Below are 17049 nucleotides of genomic sequence, written 5' to 3'. Positions count from 1 at the left end.
TTATTCAGCTCAGGCATCTTCTTATTATCAGATATGAGCTCAACCATTTATCTCCTGTTAGATATGGGTCATCTCAGCATCTCTGCTCACTGGGCAGGCTTGGCTGGTCAGTTCTGGCCTCTGCTGGGCCTGATTCAGAGGCCTGATGACTGGCTTTTTGCCATCGTAGCCTACCTGGTGACTAGGCCCACCTATCTTACATCCTTCAGGAGGCTGCTTTTGTCTTGTATTCACAGCGTGGCAGGAACACAAGAGGGAAACCGGAAGCACGTAGATTTCCTGAGACTGAGGCTTGGAAACGGCACACACCTGCAGGCCACTGACCAAGTCTTGAGGCCAGCCCAAAGTCAAGGGTAGGAAAGAAGAACCATCTTTTGGTGGAAAGAGCTGCAAACTAAGCAGAGGATTCATCCAGGGAGGAGTGAAGGATTGGAACTATTTCTACAATCAGTCTGTAACACATCATTTGTATAAATTTTGCTCTCCCCTTGGAATAAGTAAATAAAATGTCAGTCTTAGGGAAGTTGTTTAATCCCAAAGATATTTAAGACAAGCAGGGAGACAGAGAAATGAAGAAGAAAGTGAACACTAACATTTTTGATTGCCAGTTTTGAATGAGGCACAGTGTGTGCTGAGCACATTAATTCAGCCATAAGACACTCACTATAAAGGCCCCCAAAGGAAGATATCATCCCCATTACTTTTAAGAAGAAATTGAAGTAAGAGACCTTTAACTAAATTCTCAGTGTCACATTACACATAAGTGGCTAAACCACGATTCCAATCTCATTCCAAAATGCATGTTCTTTAGTTAACCATAACTACCATTGAAGTGTTGCTTTTCTTTCTGGCTGATTATTTAACTCCTCAATAGTACAATAAGCCCTAGAAGTTAGAGACCTTGCATCCTTTCAATCAACTATTACTTCTAGTAAAATGATACTTTTGGTTTACAAGTGTCAGTATGTTCAAATGTCTTATTATTAAGAGGAAAAAAAATCTCAATTTGTTGGACTTTATCTAAACAGAAGATCACAGTCTGTGTCAATAGTACTAAAAAAAGAACTGAAAATTTCTTGGAATCAACAAGGACACAAAAATATTTTTTCTTGTGATTACAGTTTCAGAGCCCATTAATGCTCCTGTAAGTTCCATGAATAAAAAGCAAAGACAATAACCAGGAGGGATAGGGGAGTGCAGACTTTCACATTAATAACATACCATAATAAGAGAGTGGGTAAAAAATATGTTTCCATCTAGTAATCTTATCCGCAAAAGGCAGACATTTTAAGAGTGGTCCCCAGGAGGATGTGGTAGCTGTGGGGAATCTCTGCTATCCCTGCTTGCTCCCCTTTTGTTCAGGAGGCAGAAACCAATCTCCCTAAAATGAACCCTTTAAATGTGAAATGATCACCGGAAGGCAATTGAGACAACAGACAACTGAATCAAATTATGCTTTCTTCCCTAAGATAAGATACTAAAATTATAAATCCTTCTGGACTAGAAAGTGTGAAATAAATTGAAATGCAATTAAGTGTCAGAATTAATGACATTTCCAAGTTATTTCTTATAGAATCTCTTGAAGTGCAATTGGGTTTGGGGAACTTTGTATTTATCTTAATCAAGCTTATCTCAAATATTATTTAAAAAATAAATTAAAAGGTGGATCTTAAGATCCAATCCTCATTGTCTACCTGAAAATGCAGGCTTGCTTTTTCTTTTCTTTTTTTTCAGCTTTTTTTTTTTTTTTTCTCCCCACCCATTCCTCAGCATTTGATTGAGCAGTAGGAAGTCTGGACAGCATGACTTGTTTCAAATCATCAAGTCAGCTGTATCTTTCTTGATTATTATTATGTAAAGTTTATTGAACTGTAATTATGTTGAGCTTGGTTTTATGCTGGAAATTGTACAAAGATGATAATCTTGTGAGGATAATCACCTGCTAGAGCTGAGGAACTGCTGCAGTGGGTAAATTCCATCTGAGTGACTATGAGCATGGTCTGTTTGGCCAGCACATTTTTCATTAGATAAGCCTTCAAGTGGCTAAATGACCTGTTTAATCCAAAGGGTTGGGACTGTGGCAGGACCTAGTGAGGCAAATTATACATTTATTCCCACTATGAATAGGAATTTGGCAGGTTCATCATTCCTTAACATATATGGATACTGAATAAATAAACGAATTTCCCTACCACTTAAGAAAGCATCAGGGCTAATGATAGGCATAATGGGCTAACATCCTAGACAAATCATAAGCTCTATTCCTTTTATGAAATTTTGATCTTGACAGGATGTACACTGAGACAAATGGAGCTTCCATATGTAGATGCCAAAAGCTTTGTGGAACAGAATAAGTAATTGTAAAAGGAAGAAATGCCAGCGAATGTCCAATTCTAACAATCACTGTCATTACCGTAATGACCAAAAAATGCCAGCACTGAAAAAAAAAAAAAACAGTGAAAAGAGAAGACACTCATATTCGCAAGTTTCAATTAAATTCCAATGAAATTAAACTTTAATGAACTTGTTTCTTTGAAGAGGACCTAAATGACTATGTGGTTTGGGTTTTACTTATTACAAATTAAAGGACCTCTGATTCAAAGTCTACTTAACAGGAATCTAATTATCAAAAATACTAGAAAGAAAGGTCATAAAAAAAGGAAAGAGTTTAATTTAGGGCAGGAAGCAAAGAATGTAGACCTCAAGGTCTAAACTCGAGACAATTCTTGTATTTCCAGGCAAACATTAGGCAAGAGTTATTTTGAGATAAAAGCTATGACTTTCTATGAACTAGATTCATGTCACTCTATGTGTAAATCCACCAAATTAATGTCATAATAAAGCTGTATAACCTCAAAGGAATACATAAATAAACACTATCACTCAGAAATGCATTTCCCTACACATTAGTCAAGATCAAATCCTGTGGTTGGAAAGATCGGTTATTTTCCATGTTATAAAAACTTGGATTACATTTTTATTTTAAGCATACTATTAGGAAATGTCTGAGTGGGTCTGTCTGGCTTGTTGATCATATATTAAACCATCCTGACTGCCTTGTATGCATTGTCTAGACTACATTATAAATTCCCCAAGAGCAGGGACAGTATATCATTGCAAGTTGAAATTCTAGGCCCTCCTGCAAATATTTAAGGAAAAGAGTCTTTCTGAATTACAAACTAAGCAAATGTCCCATTGGCATATCTCATTTCATGTGTTCCCCCTCCTGAAGCCCCCTTCCCCTTTATTACCACCATCGTATGTTCTCATGTAGGAGAAGCAGAAGCAAGTCTTATCTGTGGCCGAAGTCTGTCTGGTGCTTTAATGAGCTAGTCTTGCCGTTACAGAAAGTCAAAAAAAAAAAAAAAAAAAGAACCGAAATTGAAACCTTTATATTATGTCTTCAACGAATATATATTAAAACTTTATGATAGTAAAGCCTAGTGAAATCCAAATAGGATATATAGTTTAGTTAGTAGCTTTTAACCAATTTTCAATTGTTTTTTTTTTTTTTTTTTTTTTTTTTTGTAGTTTGGGGTTGTAAAAATGAAAGGTACAGGGGAATTTTGTATTCAATTTCTTGTGTGTTTAAATTATTTCAAAATAAATACAAAAACATTCAAAATAAAGCAGCCTTGCTATGTTGCAGATGTATATTTGATAGTTGTATAATATTACATCACTTAATTAAATTAAGGAAAAATAGAATACGATTATTTTTTATTCTGATGAATTCTGTATGTGTGTGTGCCTGTGTGGTGGTGGTGTGTTACACTTGAGTTTCTAAATATACTAGGCCATAAATGAGGAAATCTATAAACCTAAATCCATTCCAACAACAACCAGAGTTACCCTCCAATATACTATCATCGGTCAATTCAAAATTAGAGAACTTACTGCGGTTCAAATTCATCTTATTCTGCTCAATATAGCCCAGTTCTGATCTAGTCTATGATCACTGTTGATTGATTACTGTGATCAATCAGCTGTTAAGATTTTGCAGATTCATCCACTTCCTCATCTTTGTAGCTGACTCTTAGTTTGTTGCGATTAGTGTTGCCTGGCACTTACCTCTGAGCACGTCTTGCCTCTGCATGCTCTGGGTTTATCCTCTTATAATCGCTGTCTTCTTCACGACAATGTACCCCCCTTGGGGGCTTCCCTGGTGACTTGGGCAGTAAAGAATCTGCCTGTAATGCAGGAGACCCAGGTTTGATCCCTCGGTGGGAACATCCCCTGGGAGGAGGGTATGGCAACCCACTCCAGTACTCTTACCTGGAGAATCCCATGAATAGAGGAGCCTGGAAGGCTCCAGTCCGTAGGATCACAAAGCTCGGACATGACTGAAGTGACTTAGCACTGACATACCGATTGATTATATCTTTTGCAGCCAAAGATGGAGAAGCTCTATACAGTCAGATAAGAAAAAATAAAAAATAAAAACTGGGAGCTGAATGTGGCTCAGATCATGAACTTCACTTTGCAAATTTCAGACTTAAATTGAATAAAGTAGGGAAAACCACTAAACCATTAGTGTATGACCTAAATCAAATCCCTTACAATGTTTCAGTGGAAGGGACACATAGTCTCAAGGGATTAGATCTGATAGACAGAGTGCCTGAAGAACTATTTAGGCAGAGCTTCATGACTTTGTACAGGAGGCAGTGATGTGATCAAGACCATCCTCAAGAAAAAGAAATGCAAAAAGGCAATAAGATTGTCTGAGGAGGCCTTACAGAAGGCTGAGAAAAGAAGAGACGTTAAAGGCAAGAAGAAGTGAAGTGAAGTCGCTTACTCGTGTCTGACCCTTTGCGATCCCATGGACTGTAGCCTATCAGGCTCCTCCGTCCATGGGATTTTCCAGGCAAGAGTGCTGGAGTGGATTGCCATTTCCTTCTCCAGGGGATCTTCCCGACCCAGGAATCGAACCCGGGTCTCCTGCATTGCAGGCAGATGCTTTACCAAGGCAAAGGAGAAAGGGAAAGATATGTCCATCTGAATGCAGAGTTCCGAAGAATAGCAAGGAGAGATAAGAAAGCCTTCCTCAGTGATCAATGCAAAGAAATAGAGGAAAACAACAGAATGGGAAAGACTAGAGATCTCTTCAAGAAAATTAGTGATACCAAGGCAATATTTCATGCAAAGAAGGGCTCAATAAAGGACATAAAAGGTATGGACCTAACAGAAGCAGAAGATATTAAGAAGAAGTGGTTAGAATACACAGAAGAACTGTACAAAAATGATCTTCATGACTCAGATAATCATGATGGTGTGATCACTCACCTAGAGTCAGACACCTTGGAGTGCAAAGTCAAGTGGGCCTTAGAAAGCATCACTACGAACAAAGCTAGTGGAGGTGATGGAATTCCAGCTGAACTATTTCAAATCCTAGAAGATGATGCTGTGAAAGTGCTGCACTCAATATGTCAGCAAATTTGGAAAACTCAGCAGTGGCCACAGGACTGGAAAAGGTCAGTTTTCATTCAAATCCCAAAGAAATTTCTATTTTGGGGGGATTTCATTTCTTTTGGGGGACTTTCCTGGTGATTCAGATGGTAAAGCATCTGTCTACAATGCGGGAGACCTGGGTTTGATCTTTGGGTTGGGAAGATTCCCTGGAGAAGGAGATAGCAACCCACTCCAGTACTCTTGCCTAGAAAATCCCATGGATGGAGGAGCCTGGTGCAGGCTACTGTCCACGGGGTCACAATGAGTTGGACACGACTGAGCGACTTCACTTTCTTTTCACTTTCATTTCTTTTGAAATTTCATTTCTTCTGGGATTTCATTTTGTAATGAAAAGAAATTTCATTTCTTTGGGGATTTCATTTCTTTTGAAATTTCACTTGGCATTTCATTCAATGCCAAAGAATGTTCAAACTACACACAATTGCACTCATCTCACAGGCTAGCAAAGTAATGCTCAAAATTCTCCAAAACCAGCTTCAACTGTAGGTGAACTGAGAACTTCCAAATGTTTAATCTGGATTTAGAAAAGGCAGAGGAACCAGAGATCAAATTGCCCACATCTGCTGGATCATCGAAAAAACAAGAGAGTTCCAGGAAAACATCTACTTCTGCTATACTGTCTATGGCAAAGCCTTCGACTGTGTGGATCACAATAAACTGTGGAAAATTCTTAAAGAGATGAGAATACCAGACCACCTTACCTGCTTCCTGAGAAATCTGTATGCAGGTCAAGAAGCAACAGCTAGAACCAGACATGGAACAACAGACCGGTTCCAAATTGGGAAAGGAGTACATCAAGGCTGTATATTGTCACCCTGCTTATTTAACTTATAGGCAGAGTACATCATGCTAAATGCTAGGCTGGATGAAGCACAAGCTGGAATCAAGATTGCCGGGAGAAATATCAGTAACCTCAGATATGCAGATGACACCACCCTTATGGCAGAAAGCGAAGAAGAACTAAAGAGCCTCTTGTTTAAAGTGAAAGAGGAGAATGAAAAAGTTGGCTTAGAGCTCAACCATCAAAAAACTAAGATCATGGCATCCAGTCCTATCACTTCATGGCAAATAGATGGACAAACAATGGAAACAGTGACAGAGCTTATAATTTTGAGCTCAAAATCACTGCAGATTATGACTGCAGCCATGAAATTATTTCTCTCCTTGGGAGAAAAGCTATAAATTATCTAGACAGCATATTAAAAAACAGAGACAATACTTTACCAACAAAGGTCCATCGAGTCAAAGCCATGGTTTTTTCTGTAGTCATGTATCTATGTGAGAGTTGGACCTCAAATAAAGCTTAGTGCTGAAGAATTGATGCTTTTGAACTGTAGTGGCTTTGGAGAAGACTCTTAAGAGCCCCTTGGACTGCAAGGTGATACAACCAGCCAATCATAAAGAAAATCAGTCCTGAATATTCCTTGGAAGGACTGATGATGAAGCTGAAGCTCCAACACTTTGGCTAACGGATGGGAAGAAATGACTCACTAGTAAGACCCTGATGCTGGGAAAGATTGAAGAGAGGAGAAGGGGATGATGGAGGATGAGACGGTTTGATGGCATCACTGACTTGATGGACATGAGTTTGAGCAAGCTCCGGGAGTTGGTGATGGACAGGGAAGCCTGGCATGTTGCAGTCCATGGAGTCTCAAAGAGTCGGACACGACTGAATGACTGAACTGAACCAAAATGATTGAGGACTGAGACTAAGGATTTAATCCGTAAGGATTAAGGATTGAGATTAAGCATTAAGGATGGATTGAGATTATGTATTTGGTTTAGCTTGGGTTTCCCTGGAAACAGACCCTAAGACAGGAATTTGATTTTGAAGCAGTACACAGAAACACCAGTAAAGGGATGGTAAAGCAAGATTGGTATACCTGATTCACTTTGCTGTACACCTGAAAACTAGCACAACATTGTAACTCCACTACAAATAAAGCTTTAAAAAGAAGAAATAAAATTATAAAGGATGGAGTGAAAAGTAAGATGGGGAAAGGATGGAAACTGATACAGGATACACACCTGAATCTTTCTGTAGAGCGAGCAGTATAGAAAACTCATCATAGTAGCTATGGAGAGTGAGAGTAGAGCTTATTTTTTAAAGTTCATCCAGCATTTTCTCAGGCCTGCTCCTAGAAAGTAGGGGGAAAACTTCTGATACTCCTTGCCTGCTGTCAGTGGCCTGGATGGAAGAAAGCCATCACACAGCATCATGCCGAGCTGCACAATTCTTACAGTAGACTGCAGTGGGCAAGGCTCCCACTGATGAGAGAAAGACGTGTCAACAGCAGTGTTTGCCCTCCTTTTATTTTTGCTCACATTTGTCAGTTCAATAGCATTTCTAACACAGTGCAAGGCACAGTGAGCAGGAAAAGAATACCTAATTAGCTCAAATGGTAATCTTGATGCAAAAGCAGCTTAGAAGACAGTAGAACAATCTTCTTGGCTTGCCAGAATGAAACAGATTTATTACATGGGCTATGACCATTAGTAGACACATTTCTTGTCTCTGAAATAGTTAATGTTCATAAATTTCCCTCTTATTAAGAAGATAAGCATTTCCCAAGATGGACGGGATCAAGGTTGCTGGGGTTTTCTTTCTTTCTTTCTTTCCTTCTTTCTTCAATAATTTTCTTTCTTCATTCATTTTTGTGCTGGGCTTCATGCTTCACGGGCTGTTCTCGAGTCGTGGCGAGCAAGGGCTACTCTCTAGTTGTGATGTGTGAGCTTTTCATTGTTGCGGCTTCTTTTCTTGCAGAGCACAGGATCTAGGGTGTGTGGACTCAGCGGTTGTGGCTCCTGGACTCTCGAGCACAGGCTCAGTAATTGTGCGGCATGTGCTTAGTTGCTTTGCCACTGTGGGATCTTCCCAGACCAGGAGTCGAACCCATGTCTACAGCACTGGCGGGAGATTCTTTACCACTGAGCCAGCAGGGAAGCCCTCAAGGTTTCTTTTTAAGCATAGAGCTTGTTAACAATATAAATATTTCACTTAATATATCTCTTTCAACCTCGAGCATTGTTGCAGTCAATCATACCTCTCTTTGCCTCCAGCATCCTGCAGCCCGCGGGTCACAAAGTTGAACGCGACTGAATGAGTGAACAGAACTGACTTATGCTGAAATGTGACTGTTGGTAAAGAAGTATAGTGATAGATCATCAGTTTCTCACACGTAAAAATTGTATCTTGTTCCTCTTACAGCTTTGATGTCTCGAACAGACTAGGTGTTCAAAAATGTGTTTAACCTAAGGTGCTAGATGTGGCTAACTCTATATTTTTGGCTTAAATTGGATCCAGCTTAGTAGAAATTAGGAATATGAGTCAAAGACTCCCCCTAAAAAGATATAATGGAAAGCACTCATATTTCTTTTTCCACTCATTACTCTGTGATTGATTTCATCAAAGTGCCATCTACGTCCTCCCACCCAAATACCCATAGAACTTTGCTTTTAGAATATATGTATCTAACCTGAGCTTATTTCTTGAAAAAAAAAAAAAAATCCTCTGTTTCTAACCAAATAAAAGAAGGGCGTCTGGGAGCATATAAAACTAATATGAAACTTGAAAGTTCTGAGTCCTCTGTCATCTGGGCAGGGCAGCTGGCCCAATCCAACCAGGAAAATCCACTCTGCTGCCTCTGGTATGGGACTGGCTCAAGTTGGATCCCGTTAGGGTCTGTGGGGCAGGCGAGGACAGGTGCTTTGTGGCGTCTGGTTGTGTCTTTGACACGCTCTTCACTATTTCATGGTTGTATGACTGTCACTTAGTGGCCTGATTCCTAAGCATCACCTCTGAATCTGTAAAAGACACCTTAATATCCATCTTACAGCGCTGCTCTGAGAAAAAGTGGGAAGATACGCACACATTCACAGAGCATCAGAATTGTTTCTGGTATGTAAGAGAGACCTGATACACGTTAACATCTCCCTTCTTTTCACTTCCTGAGGGTGTGACTGTATTTCCAAATAAGCTTGCCCCTATCCTAAAGCCTATTCCTATTGACTCCAGTGCTAAAGAATCCACCTGCCAGTGCAGGAGAGGTGGTTCAATCCCTGGGTCGAGAAGATCCCCTGGAGGAGGAAATGGCAACTCACTCCAGTTTTCTTGCCTGGGAAATTTCATGGACAGAGGAGCCTGGTGGGCTACAGCCCATGGAATCATAAAAGAGTCAGACATGACTTTGCCATTACAACAACAACTATTATAAAGCCTGTTCCTATTTGCTGACTCCTGCAGTTTCACCTCAAATCCTCCAATAGTGGTTCTTTCCGACCATGCCTCATATACGTCATCTCAGCTTCTGTAGGACATGTCTGCAAAGCTGCTGCCTGTCTGACCTCACGGCAGCCTCCAGAGGAGGTACCTTCTTCCTCCTTCACTTTTCACAGGAGGAAGGCATCGTGAATCCACCCATTGCTTGGGAGTGGACTCACTTGGTTTCCTTGACCCTCCGTATCCATGTGACCTGTAGTTCACTAATGGCCATGCTTTACTTTCTCTTTAAGTGCCCTGTCCCGTATCATATCATACAATCTATAGAAAAATGTTCTTTAGGACATTTATGGCAAAGATTTCTGACTACGAGTAAGCACTTGATCTATCTTTTATCTTATACTCAATTAGCTGTTTCATATCTCTTTATGTCTGTGTAAAATCAGAAACCAACCTTCTTTCTGTGAATTCTCACTGCAGTAACTTCCTGCTCAGTCATCTTTGGGTCTCACAGACTTTACTCAAGATTTGAGATATTTGGGGGATTACCATCTATCTGCCTTGCTCCTCTCTCCTTCTAAATACTTTAAGTTTCTTAATTGGCCAGGTTATCCACCTTTCTGCTTCCAGGAAACAAAATTCTTGGGTCTTCTTATGCAGATCAGCTCAGTTCACACCATTCTTGCCTGGGGCCTTATTTGCATACATAAGATTCAGTAAAGTCAACGTGAAATTTGCTGAGTCTAGTCCAACTCTGTGACCCCACGGACTGTAGTCCATTGAATTCTCCAGGCCAGAATACTGGAGTGTGTAGTCTTTCCTTTCTCTAGGGGATCTTTCCAACCCAGGGATTGAACCCAGGTCTCTTGCATTGCAGACAGATTCTTTACCAGCTGAGTTAAAGGGAAGCCCATTAAATTCATTGAGGAGTTCTAAAAAACCACGGACCACTTTCTCCAACTTGAGAAGTGAATGCAGTTTTATGGATTAGAGCTTGTTTACGTTACTGGTCCTTTTTAAGTAAAATGATTTAAGAAATATTAATTTTGCAAATTTTTTAATACACAGGAATACAGGCACACTCTGTTACATTCCTCTTCTAAGGGCCGTGTAAGTGAGAGTCTCTGAAGCTTAATTTCTTTTTTTTTTCACGATAAGCCTTTTTGTTCAGGACCCACCTACTTCGAGGATCTGAAATTTCCCTAGTCCTTAGTCTTTTCCAACAGTCTTTGAAAATAAGCATAAGTTAATAGTATATTTATTTCACCTTAATTTTTAATTGATAAATGTACCTGGAAAAAAGAGACAACTATGGTCAATATTGTTTCTAAATTATTATTATTAATATCTTGTGAAACATTCCCTTAGACCTTCATTCAATGACTTCAGCATCATCAATTATGATAAAAAGATTTAAAATGGGTTCTATCTCCTTGGCCAGCTCCTTGGAAATTTCCCTAAGTAGACTTTGAACTCCTTATTGATGTACATATTTGAAATAACACAGCCTATCCACTGCTGCTCACTGTAAGAACTTTGTAAATACTTTCTTGTAGGAGCAAAAGCATTTAAGAATCCTTTCTTGGCATTTTAGCAGACCTGACCTTGCTCTTGCAATTTCAAGCTCCTTTACTACGAGCTCCAAAGTTTGTGGATAAAATAAAGTCTCCTGATGAACAGGATAGCACAGCTGTCCCTGAGAGTCATTTTAAAATTTTAACTGATGTATTTCAGTGGTCTTGTCCTTTTACAGAAGAGTGTAATACTGAGTCACTCAACTCCCAATTAAATGCCTCTGATTTCACATTCATGATTACTCTGCCAAATTGTTGGCTTACCTAGACTTCTAAAATCAAAACAGATACTGCTTCTTTTTAATACTTGTCCTAGGGTTCACTTGGGTCTTCCCTGCTAGCTCAGATATCCTGGGTTCGATTCTGGACTGGGAAGGTCACCTGGAGAAGGGAATGGCAACCCACGCCAGTATTTTTGCCTGGAGAATCCCATGGAGAGAGGAGCCTGGAGGGCTACAGTCCATGGGGTCACAAAGAGCAGGACAGGACTGAACAAGTAACACACTTTCAGAGGGCTGATTAGAGAGCCTGTTGTAATCAACACCACACTGGGAATCAGACATCACCTTGCTCTACTCCTTTCTCCTTGGAGAATTTAAGCTGATGCTTCCATTTTTAATTAGGTAAAATGTAAACAATAATATTAACTTTGCAAACTTAAACTAATTGCTATGAGAATCAAATTAAATAATTTATAAAGACAATTTTAAATATCAATGATCTAATCTGGCATGGAGACTCTTTTTTCTTTTTTTCTTATTATTTTCAAATAGTTGACATCAGAGATTATTAAAAATTGAAAAAAAGAATAAGGTGCATTTAAAAAAAATAAGTGTCTAATTCTATCTGTTCCCTGTTCTTCAGTCACATTATTCTGCTATCTTATATGTATTGGTTGGGGTTCTCCAAAAAACAGAACCTATAGGACATTTGGATAAATAAATAATAGGTAGATAGATAGATAGATAGGAGACGCAGGAGAAGCGGGTTTGATCCCTGGGTAGGGAAGATTCCCTGGAGGAGGGCATGGCAACCCATTCCAGTATTCTTGCCTGGAGAATCCCATGGACAGAGGAGCCTGCAAGGCGCGTGACTGAAGTGACTTACACAGCATAGATAGATAGAGATAGGGAGATAGATACAGAGCACTAATGAGGAAGATTCACTTTAAAGAATTGCCCCACATGATTATAGGGACTAGCAGGTCTGAAATCTGCCAGGCAGGCCAAAGGAGTGCTGGAAATCCCTGTAAGAGTTAGGATTGTAGTTGGAGGTGATCTGGAAGCAGGTTTGTTTTTTCCCCTTTTAAGAGAACCTCAGTGTTTTCCTTTAAGTGTTTCAGCTGATTGAATAAGACCCACCCACATTATGAAGAGTAATCTGCTTTACTCAGTCTACTGAGTTACATGTTAATCATATGTAAGAAAAATATCTTCCTAGCCATTGGCGTTTGAGCAAACAAATGGGTATTATAGATTACTCAAGTTAGCATAAAATTGTCAGACCATAGGACACTTTTTAAAACAAACAAAATTTTAGAATAATTTTGGATTTATAAAATATTGTAAAGATGACACAGAGAATTCCTGTCTATTTTATATTGAGAATCTCCTATCATTGACATCTTAAATTTGTATGGTACATTCATCACAGTTTACAAACCAGTATTGACATGTTATTGTTAAATAAAGGCCATGCTTTATTCAGATTCCCTTAGTTTATATACGTCCCTTTGCTCTTCTAAAATCCCACCCAGGATGATATCTTTGTATTTAGTCATCAATCTCCTTTAGCTCCGCTTGGCCGTGACAGTTTCTCAGACTTTCCCTGCTTTGCTAATATTGACAGTTTGAAAGGAACAGTTTTGATATTGTTTTTTGGGGAGTAAACCCAAAATATAAAGTGTTTTTCTCATCATATTATATGGAGGGCACATGTTTATCAAGTGACTTATCCCTGCTGATCTTAAGTACTATCTGACTGAGGTAATGTATGACTTTCAATTTTTTTAAAGTCCTTGGAGTGTTAGTCTATAAATATAAATGTTAATATATTGCATATATGTTTTTACATAGGTACTTACACATGCATTATGTACATATGAAAGTTTATATTTGTGTATATATTGTATTTTGCTTACTGTATAATGGAGACCATGCTACGAAGTCATATAGGAGAAGGAACTTGTCATTCTCGAAAGTTGCATAATATTCTGTGATACAGATGGACTATTTTTTTTTTCCTTAGCTTTCCCCTATTGAAAGACATTTACCTTGTTTTCACTTTTTAGCTTTTACAAACTTTACTATATTGAATATCTTTGTACTGAGCTCGTGGTGGAGAAAATCCAAGAGATGAAAACTGAGAAATGGAATTCTACCAAAAATGTGTGTATTTTTTATATGATAGATCTGGAAAAACTGAGCTCTTTAAAGATTATAACAATTTATATTCACTGTGCCTCTTTTTCATACATTTTCCCGCACAGTATAATATCAAACTTTGTTATATTTTCCAATGTGATAAGTAAAAATATATTTAATCATAGTTTAAAATTGCTTTTATTGCTAGTAAAGGCAAGCATCTTTTCATGGGTTTGAAAGACATCTGCTTTCCTCTGCTAAGAGATGTCCTGGTCTTTTGGCCATTTTTCAGTTGAATTGTTGATAATCTTTTCATTAATTGAACATAGGAAATCAGCACATTGTAACATAATTTGCAAACATTCCTCAGTGTGTCGATGTCTAACTTTTTAATGTCTGTTTTTAAAGGTTATGCAGATATTTTTAAGCATTTGAAATTTACAAATGTTTTCTGTCTTTTGCATTGCACTTTGAATGATCTTTGAACATTTCTCTTAGAATTTAATGAATTTATTTTTTGTGTTATAACCTCAACATGACGAGAATTTATTTTGAAGTAAAGAAAGGGGTTGGGGTTTGCTTACTGTCAGAGATGGTTGCAATACTGCTGTCCCTTTGTTGACTATCCTGTCACTTCCTGCTGACGTGCAAGGTCAAGTTTATCAGAATATTTTTAATTCTTCACTCTGTGTCATAGTGTTTCGAACATCCTTCTTTTCTTTCTTTTTTGTGGGATCTTGGTCCTGACCTCAGGCTGTGAGAGCACCAGGGAATCCCCCTGTACCATGCAGTTTTAATTGCTACAAATACACAATATATTTTGGCACCTGGTAGAACCACTTCTGTACATTAAAAAAAAAAAAAGTTTGCTTTCAGTGCTCTGGAAAACATATTTGTTTTCATTGTCTTGAAATAATGCATGAGTATCAAATATTTATTCTTTTTGTTGTTGTTGTTTAAAAAAAATATTTATTTATTTTAGTTGGAGGGTAATTACTATATTGCAATGATTTTTTGCAAAATCATGAAAAAATAACTTCATTTTGTGAGGTTTGAACACTAAATCAAAGCCAGAATTTGTTTCCATGGGGCTTTGCTTCAACTTTACTTAAAATAATAACAGCTTTTGTTTGGGGTTGTGGGGAACGGGGTATGGCAAAATCAAGGAATTATTTAACCATTCTATTTAATTGCACTGAGTACAGAGAATCTTTAGGTGTTTAGCATAAAAGTTAATTTGCTAATCACAGAAGGAAAGGGCTCTGATAAAAGCTAAAAAGCTTCTTAAAGAATAGAATCTTTAAGCTTTCGTTTAACTGAAATATTAATTTAAATTTTTGCTGTTCAGTTGTCTGACTCTTTATATTATATTGATTTAAATAACTTACCCCAAAACATAAAGTATCCTGGCTGTTAAAGTGCTGTCTAAAAAAATAAAAAGACAAATTCAGCTGTGTAACATGTAGGTATTGAAAAATCTTGTTCTTTTTTTTTTTTTTTTTCCAGTCTACTTCCTGAATAAGAATCATTTCTGCCCTCTTTAAAACAGAGGTTTGGATGCTTCATTTGAAACCTTCTTGATGAGACTCTCTGGATGAATGGCTAGAATCTATATATATTTTTAAAAAGCATCCAGCTGATTTTTGTGGTGAAAATTTAGGAATAATGCTCTAGAGATGTCTAATCAGGAAAGCAAAAAATGTTTGGTCAATTGTTTATTCAGCATTTATGGTCACAAGGGGATTATGATATGGTGTTTTTTTATCATCTTTATTTATGTTGAGGTTGGTACATAGAAGCTTTATTTTGTTAAAATTATATTGAGGAGATTTGGGTATCAGACAGGCATATCAATCTCATGGCCTAGGAATTTATATTAGCAATGAAAATAGCTAACATTTCTTGAATTTATGAGAAAAGCCAGATTTACATGTTTACATTACTGATTTTCTGGTTTTTTTTTAATATACATTTATTTATTTAAATTGGAGGTTAATTACTTTACAATATTGTATTGGTTTTGCCATACATCAACATGAATCCACCACAGGTATACACATGTTCCCCATCCTGAACCCTGCTCCCTCCTCCCTCCCTGTACCATCCCTCTGGGTCATCTCAGTGCACCGGCCCCAAGCATCCAGTATCATGCATGGAACCTGGACTGGCAATTCATTTCTTATATGATATTATACATGTTTCAATGCCATTCTCCCAAATCATCCCACCCTCACCCTCTCCCACGGAGTTACCATCTTTCTAAATTCCATATATATGCATTAGTATACTGTATTGGTGTTTTTCTTTCTGGCTTACTTCACTCTGTATAATAGGCTCCAGTTTCATCCACCTCATTAGAACTGATTCAAATGAATTCTTTTTAATGGCTGAGTAATACTCCATTGTGTAAACAATGCAAGTTGACTCAGAACATGTAACTGCTGTTAAAAGGTAGACTGAGGCACATCAAACATTCTGAGAAGTTATTTGAGCAAAAATTAATTTGAATGGGGCATGAGCTGTGGCATGCTAAACCGCTTCAGTCATGTCCAGCTCTTGGCAACCCTATGGACTGTAGCACACCAGGCTCCTCTGAATGGGGCAGGAAATGGTTAACCGTGCTCCAGTGGTGTGAACTGGGGGAGACTTTTACAGAGAAAACAAGGAAGCAGAACAAAGAAATTATTTGGTTGGCTATCACTTAAGCAGTTGTCTTTTTGGGAAAGCCTTGTTTTCTGTCGCTGATTTGTCCTGCTTAGGTTTTAATTTCTTAACCTTGAAGCACATACAAAGGGCTTCCCAGGTGACACTAATGATAAAGAACCCACCTGCCAATCCAGGAGACAGAGGAGATGCAGGCTACCTCCCTGGTTTGGGAAGATCCGCTGGAGGAGGCTTGGGCAACCCACTCCAGTATTCTTGCCTGGAGAACCCCATGGACAGAGGGGCTACAGTCTGCAGGGTCACAAAGAGACTCGACTGGAGCGACTTAGCACTCACGCATATGCAGACTGAGGTTTTGATTTGTTCACACAGCTACCGAGACATTAGAACCAGCTCCGTCAGATATTGTTCACTTAATGTAACATTAGTAAGAGATTGTACTGGCTTTTGAAACCAAACGGTTGAACTCCAAGACTCACATTCTTAACTATGTACAGTTATGTATTAAATCCAGCTCCAAGGAAATAATGTTAGTTGGGGGCATGTGAGGAACGTATTTCTCTGTTCAGGCTGATACTGACGCTTTGCTGTTTGTTGTTGCTGTCCTCGGGTGCCTGTCTAAGGAAGTGATGAAGCAACGTCCATGCACACAGCTTTATTGTAGATTGTTGTCGTTTAGCCCTTCAGTTGTGTCTGACTCTTCTGATCCCATGAATTGCAGCCCGCCAGGCTCATCTGTTCATGGGACTTGCCAGGCAAG

The sequence above is a fragment of the Capricornis sumatraensis genome, chromosome 2 (genome assembly GCF_032405125.1).
Source record: "Capricornis sumatraensis isolate serow.1 chromosome 2, serow.2, whole genome shotgun sequence".
In the NCBI taxonomy this organism is placed as follows: domain Eukaryota; kingdom Metazoa; phylum Chordata; class Mammalia; order Artiodactyla; family Bovidae; genus Capricornis; species Capricornis sumatraensis.
This window is presented reverse-complemented; position numbering follows the sequence as displayed.